This window comes from Vigna unguiculata, chromosome 1 (assembly GCF_037176805.1).
Source record: "Vigna unguiculata cultivar grain cowpea cultivar isolate G323 ecotype 2 chromosome 1, ASM3717680v1, whole genome shotgun sequence".
Classification (NCBI taxonomy): domain Eukaryota; kingdom Viridiplantae; phylum Streptophyta; class Magnoliopsida; order Fabales; family Fabaceae; genus Vigna; species Vigna unguiculata.
In genome coordinates this window covers 39472812-39480478 of record NC_140792.1, presented here as the reverse complement: position 1 = coordinate 39480478, position 7667 = coordinate 39472812, and the positions used below count along the sequence as shown (strand labels likewise).

General features: G+C 26.7%; 1 pseudogene; it reads right to left on the bottom strand.

Annotated features, from left to right (window-relative positions):
* Positions 1-6757: 6757 nt before the first annotated feature.
* Positions 6758-7377, bottom strand: LOC114190822 (ethylene-responsive transcription factor 1B pseudogene; annotated as a pseudogene).
* Between the last annotated feature and the right edge of the window lie 290 nt (positions 7378-7667).

Below are 7667 nucleotides of genomic sequence, written 5' to 3'. Positions count from 1 at the left end.
CTCTCTCATAATTAGAATTTTGCTAACCAGTGCCATAATTATCTATGAACTTGTGTACATTTCAAGGTGTATTAATTATTTTTAATTAGTGTCTTAAGAACACTGAGTAACAGGACCCAAATAAAAATTTTATCTCTCTTATTCATAATTAGGATTTTGCTAACCAGTACCATAAGGATAATTAATATACATTGGATCTTACAAAAATACATAGGTAAGTGTGATATTAAATAAAATCTGACATAATCATTAATGTAACTTTATTTTCTTTAAAGGACACAAGTGTCTATAAATATTGTACATGTGTATTTAATATTTTATTTAATGTTCACAAATAAAAGTTTAAAACTAAATAAATAATAAAATAGCTGTATTTTAATGTTGCTAAAAATTAAATATAATTAAATATAAGAAAGTTTAAATTAACATACAAACGAACAGAAAAATAGTGTTAAACATTTAAAAATTAAAACAAAAGATAGATAAGAAAGTATAAATTAACAAAAAAACCAACAAAAAAATTAGTGTTAAACATTTAAAAATGTTACAAAAAAAAAAGAACAATTAAAGTGTCAATTTGAGACTTAATTGATTTGTTTTTAGTAGAGACCTTAAAAATTTCAAAGTCCTTGTTTTGTAACACTAAGTTATTGTCTAAAAATTTAAAAGGGTATTTTTTTTTTATAAAATTTATTATATGCATTTATACTATTTTAATTACCGTATTTAATTATTTCAACTTTTAATGTAAAAATGATGATACGAAAACACATTTATTTAGTATGACGTTTCAAACGCATTTCATGATAGTATTTGAATTGTTTACCTTGTTTGACCAATTTTTGCTTAAATGTTAACTCAAATATTATCATAAAACATATTTGAAACTTCAAATAAACTTTATAAAACTTGATTAAATGGACTAAATCTTCACATTTCTAAAGATGAATGACTAAATTGGTCAAAAGTTTCGATGAGGGACTTGTGACGATAAAAAAAAAATTCTATTTATTTAATTATTATCATTATTTCCTACAATATACTTATAAAATTTAAAGGCAAAATTATACCTAAATATTCATATATATATATATATATATATATATATATATATATATATATATTTACAATATTGTATGCATTTTATATCTACAATGTTTAGTACATCTTATATTTCCTACACTAGAAGAGGAATAAGTGTTATTTATTTACAGTTTCTCCCTCGTATACTGGTTTTCAAACAGGTGGAGGGAAAAGGTTATGGATAAGGTTCACTTTGACTGTTGGGGATAATAGAAGGTAACTCCAATTTGTCCTTTAATGACAATCGACGCGTTTGGAGCAGAGAGAAAAGTAATAATAGAGTTTCTCGTTCCCTGAAATGTTACAGAATTATTCACTGCATTGGTTTGTCATGCATTTCCCAGTAAAACAACCACAATGTCGACAAAGAAAGGATCAAGCATGTTGGGAGCCAACATCTATGATAAGGTTATAAAATTTTGTTTTTCACACACAATCATAAAATAGGGAAGTGAGACAAATATCACATAAAAAAAGTACAACATATCATAATAAAATAAAATAAAATGAAAATTCTCCCAATCTATAAAACTGGATTTTTATTATACTTTTATAAAGATATTGATTAATTTTGTAGTGGCTAGTCAGGATAAATGAGCTCATGGCCAACAAAGTAACTCAAGAACATATCATCTTGAGTAATACTAACTCGTTTAAATTCCCAAGGTCATACCTCTAACTACAATAATCAAATCTTTATTTATCATAAATTTTATTTCAATATTAAACCATATAATTTTATAAATAAATAAATAAATAGATAGATCAGTGAATAATTAAAATAAATATAAATAAATAAAAAGGGTCAGTACATAACTGGAGATAAATATAAATAAATAAATGAGAGTAAATATAAATTGAATAAATAGGAACGAGAACTTAATATAAATTAGAATGAGATTAAGGACACCTCACTTAAGGTAAATATAAAGATAAAAGTAATTATAAACAGATAAAAAAAATAATTGAAGTAAAAAGATAATAATAGATGTCTCATCCCCTTACACTACTAAAAAAACTCATATTTCCTGTCAATTTTGTTTTGAAATTTTTTTTGTAGGAAATACCTACAAATTTTGTTGTGAAAAAGAATTTGCAAGAAATTGTTACGCATTTTCTTTCAAAACATTTTGTATAAAACACTTTTCACAACAAATTTTGTAGGAAATACTTGCAAATTTTATAATTTTGTAGGAAATGATTACCCACGAAAGAATTACCTGCCAATTTAAAATTCTTAAAAAAAATGGGAAAAAAAAGGTTTTTCTTGCAAATTTTTTTAACAAATTTGCAAAAAAAATCCCATGTAATATGAGAATTTTTAGTAGTGTTACCTTATTTATTGTAGAAATTATACCAAGGTTGTACTAAGACTTTGATGATATACAATTTTTTTTTCCTTTCTTCTTTCTCACAGCTTCTTCTTCTGTTTCTCTTTTTTCTTTCTCAATGTTTATCTTCTCTTCTCATTTCATCCTATTTATACTATTATATGCAATGATTACTTTAGTTTAAATTGAACCCATTTCCTTTAGTTTTGCTACTTCCGTTTTAATTGAATTACTGGTTCGTGATTTTTTTTTCTTCACATTAACATGATAAACTCTCATTTAATGTTTCTTTATCCTTTCATTTTTTTTAATAGCTTCTATGTGTTACATACTTTTACCGTTTTATTTTATTTTTATTATTTTTTTCCTCTTGCTTTTATAGAATTACCTTATACAGTAATAATTTAATATTAATTTCAATGTATAAAATCTTATAGTTTAATTTGAAAACATATATTTCATATATAAGTGATTTAAAAAAATTAATTAATTTTATTAGGATATATTTTAAATTTATCCCAATAATTCTTAAATTATATGAAAAAGATAATTATAATTTCCTAACATAAAATATTTTTATTAAAAAATATATATCTCTTTTAATTTTATTTATTATTTATTTTTGAATATTATTAAACTAATTCTAAATTTAACTGAAACTTGAAGAAAAAAACATATTTAATACTTGTTTTTATCGTCTTATTCGGTAATTAATGATGGGTAGATTTTTCTATGAACTTATTATTAAAGGATAGGAGCCAAGGATTAATATTTCTAGAAGCTTGTAGCTTATCACGTCAATGATTTTTTCGTTCTCCATTCATTTATTTTTCTATTTACAGTTCTTTGCATTTGCATATTAAAGAAAACTTTTGGCTATTGATTCTAAAGGAAATAAATATAAAACGTAAAAAAAATCATAAATATATTATTTTATTAACACATTTATACTATTCTAATTTCTTTATTATCATTTTAATAGTTGTATTGTTAATTATTCTATATTTTTTTACCATTACAATAATAATAGTATAGTTACCGTTATTACTATATTTATATTACTACTAATAATAATAATATTATTATCTTTCATAATGGTGTTGTTTTTAATTAACTGATTTTTCTAATCATATATATATAATTTATTATTATATATATATATATATATATATATATAATATTTTAAATTCCACGTAAGTTACTTATAGTAATAGTTATGAATTGTATTATATATATCAGGATAAATTAAAATCAATTTATTATATTTTTATCAGTTGCCTTTTTGCCATGGATTTATCTCATACAATGTGTAAATTATGCTTTTGTGATAGAAAATATTCAATCACAAATGAAAAGTACTACCTTAAGCGACCGATCAATAAGCAAGCACACATGTGTTTTTTATTTTGAAATAAAATACATGTATTTTAATCGATCACCTATATATTTTAAATGACAATTATTTGTTTATAAAGAAATGAGTTATGACAGCTTATAATTATAATATAGGGTTAACTATGTTTTTGTCCTTAAACTATTAGACAATTTTGATTTTAGTCCCTCTTCTAACATAAATTAATTAATTAATTTGTCACGTGTTACAAATGAAATGATGACAGAGATAACCGTTTGTTACGTCAAAAAAAACACTAATGCTCTTAGATATTAAGGACTGATTTCATGAATTTTGAAAGAATAAAGACCTAATTAGACCAAACATTAAAAGAGAGACTAAAATCAAAATCGTCTAATAATTTAGGGATAAAAACATGGTTAACCCTATAATATATAATACGTCTAAAATAGGTGAAAGTATTATCCTTTGTGATGGTATACTTTCCGTCGTTATCGGTGACAATAGGAACAAAACCGATCTCAAAATTTGAAAAAGGTTAGATTAGTCAAAGATGATTATCATTTCAAATAATATTTTTACTTTGTCGGGATAAAGCAATCAATATCATACTTCTATGAAAAACTCAAACAATCCTGTAACGTCTCTGTGACAACAATGTATATCCATTCTAAAATTTATCATTAAATATTTTGTGACGAAATTATTATTTTGTACATTTTATTGTTATAAATTTTATTTACTTTTAGCTATGATTAAATTGGTTGAGTTGAGAATTTAGTTTTTAAAATAGTTGTTGATAAATCATTATTACATTCAAATCTTAAGGTTATTATCTATAACAATATATAAAGGAAATTCTTCTTTTTGTGTTCACTTTTCAAAATATCGATTTTATCCTTTAAATATAATAATTTATTAAATTTTTAAAAATTGACTGTTACTTTTACAAATTTTTTATAAAATCATATGTCTCTCTTCTTCTTTAATTATCAATGATTATTCTTTTCTATAACAATATATAAAAGGGATTCTCCTTTTTGTGTTCACTTTTCAAAATATCGATTTTATCCCTTAAATATAATAATTTATTAAATTTTTAAAAATTGACCGTTACTTTTACAAACTTTTTATAAAATCAGATGTCTCTCTTCTTCTCTTCTTTTTTATTTATCAATGATTATTCTTTTATTTGTTCTGATATATTTCACTTTATTTTTAATAAATATAATTTTAATATATATATTAACTTAATAACATTATAATATTATCACCTACTAATATAATATCATGCATATTTAAAAAATACATACACACAGACGCAATAGCCTGTGTTACGCTAGTCTTACATAATTTTCTTTTCACTCTAAATTTTCATCGGTTATCAACATGTATATCGAAAATAAAGATGTTTAAGCACTATTTTACATGTTTAAATTATCACCATTATTTATCACAATTAATGATAAATAATATTATAGAGATAAATCATCATGCATAATAGTTTTGTGAGGTGAGATTTTTCAAACTTCAATGTTTAATCTTTTAAGAGATAATTATTGGGAAAATACATTATTAATGAAATATGACATTAATTCACACATAAAGGATTGACATGGTCTCCAATTCAAAATCTTAAGACAATAAATTTATGGACTTCGTACTAATATGGTATTCAACCTTTTCATCTTTACTCAGTAAAATTTACACTTACACTTGAATTCTCAACAAACATAATCTTATTTGAAAAAAAAAGTTAAAAGGAAAACAAAAGAAAATCTCGGATAACAAATTTATTTAGGAGCCTTGCTAAGATAATTTAATTGGATAAATCTAATGTTGTGTTTAGATGAGGAAATTTAGACGGATAATTCTTTTATTTGAAGAATTAATTTTTTTTTACATTGAAATGACTTGTTTCGATAAAGTAATTAGAAAAAAAAAATCAAGTTTAAGGAATTCCAAAATGTATTTCAAATGAATACAATATAAGAATTTCAAATATCCTCAAAAGTATAAAAAATTTGAAATTCCAATACTTTTTACTCTATTATCATTCCATTCACGAAGGTCGAGTCTAGTTGGCTCTATTTGAAGGTTGAATTGAGACAACATGGGCTGAAGGCTTGAGTTAGTCGAGGCCAAATGTCAAGTTAGGTTTATTCGATCGTAGGTTGAGCCAAGTCATCATAGGGTGAAAGTCGAGTCGACTTAGCACAGGCCAAAGGTCAACCTGATTTGGCAGAAATCGAAGGTCCAACTAATTTGACATAAACTAAAGGACGAGACGAATAGGTCAGGCCAAAGGTTGAGTCAAATTGTCCTGACCAAATGTCAAGTTGAGTCTATCAGGCCTAATGTCGAGATGAGTTAGTCAGGCCAAAGGTCGAGTCGAGTCGATCGAGGTTAACGGTCGAACCGAGTTGACACAGGTAAAAGATCAAGTCAAGCAGGTCAAAGTTCGACTCAAGATAGCATAAGCCGAAGTTTAAACCGAATCAACCAAGGCCGTAGGTTGAGCCGGGTCGACCAAGAGCGATGGTCAGGCAAGTCGAGTTGGATAAGGACTAAGGTTGGTCGGGCCGAATTAGTCGGGGTTGAAGGTTGAACCTAGTCGACCTGGACTAAAGGTTGAAATCAATCGACCCTAGTTGATGGTCGACACGAGTCAACCTAGACTAAAGGTCAGACCTAATCAAACCAGGTTAAATCTTCTAGAGTTGACCCAGACCAATAGTTGAGACCGGTTATTTTGAATCAAAAGTATGTTAAGTCTAGTCGACTCAAAGATAGATAGTTAAGTGTCTTAAAATAAAAACAAAAAAATGAATTCTAAAATATTTTCAATTATTCCATCCAAATAAATTATTTAAAAAATAAAAATAATTAAATTATAAATAATTCAAATATTATGTATTTTAATTTTTTGGAATCGTTGAAACCCTTATCAAATCATAAGGTAAGGGTTGAAGATATCATGATTTATTTATTTATGAAGCAAGTAGAGCTTGTGAGAGCTTGTGATCTGACAAGAAGTGTCTAGTGAGCTCCCAAGTCCTGGAACAACACAAAATTCGATTATTGGAATTCCAGTTTGGTTTTAGTTTCCTTAGCCTTTGACGATAATTTTCGTCTCATGTTGTGCCTCTTTTTGAGTTCCAATGCGGGAGAGCAGCCTTGGTTGCAACCAAAGTAATTGAGGTCATGTAAAGACTCCATAACCCTTTTGACAGGAAAATTGAGCAGTGCAGTTGATCCTCTCATCAGAAATGCAGCTTGATCATAAGCCAAAGCAGCTTCTTCTGCATTTGAAAACGTTCCAAGCCAAACTCTGGTACCCTTCCTCGTCGCGTCTCTGATCTCCGCTGCAAATCTTCCCCACGGTCTTTTCCTTACCCCAATATAACACTTCTTACTTTGCACCACTTCCGCAGCTTCAATCACTTCACTTGCTTCCTCTGAATCCTTTGACTTCTCAATCATATCAAAGGAAAGAGAGTCATGAAAAGGGTCACAACAAATATCTTTGCTTGAAAATGGTTCAAACAAAATATCACAAGGCTCCATCAACGTGCCCCAGTCTGAATGCTGAAACAAAGGGGAAGCCATGTTGGTTTCTCTCAAGAAATTCGATTACTATATATATTGCAGTGTATGCTTGTCATCATCTTATTATGGCTATCATTGATTGCCTCAGAGATTCCACTTCTAGAAGCATTCCGACAACGTTTTTCTTAATTATTCAAATTTTTACTGGCCCCTCCGTCTTTATATATATAACGTTATTTTGTTGCTGATTTCATGGAACATGTTTTTTAATCCTGGTATGCAGGTTCCAGGAACTCGCACCCTTTGAAAGAGTTGAACACGAGGAAGTTGAATTACAAATTGAGTAATGA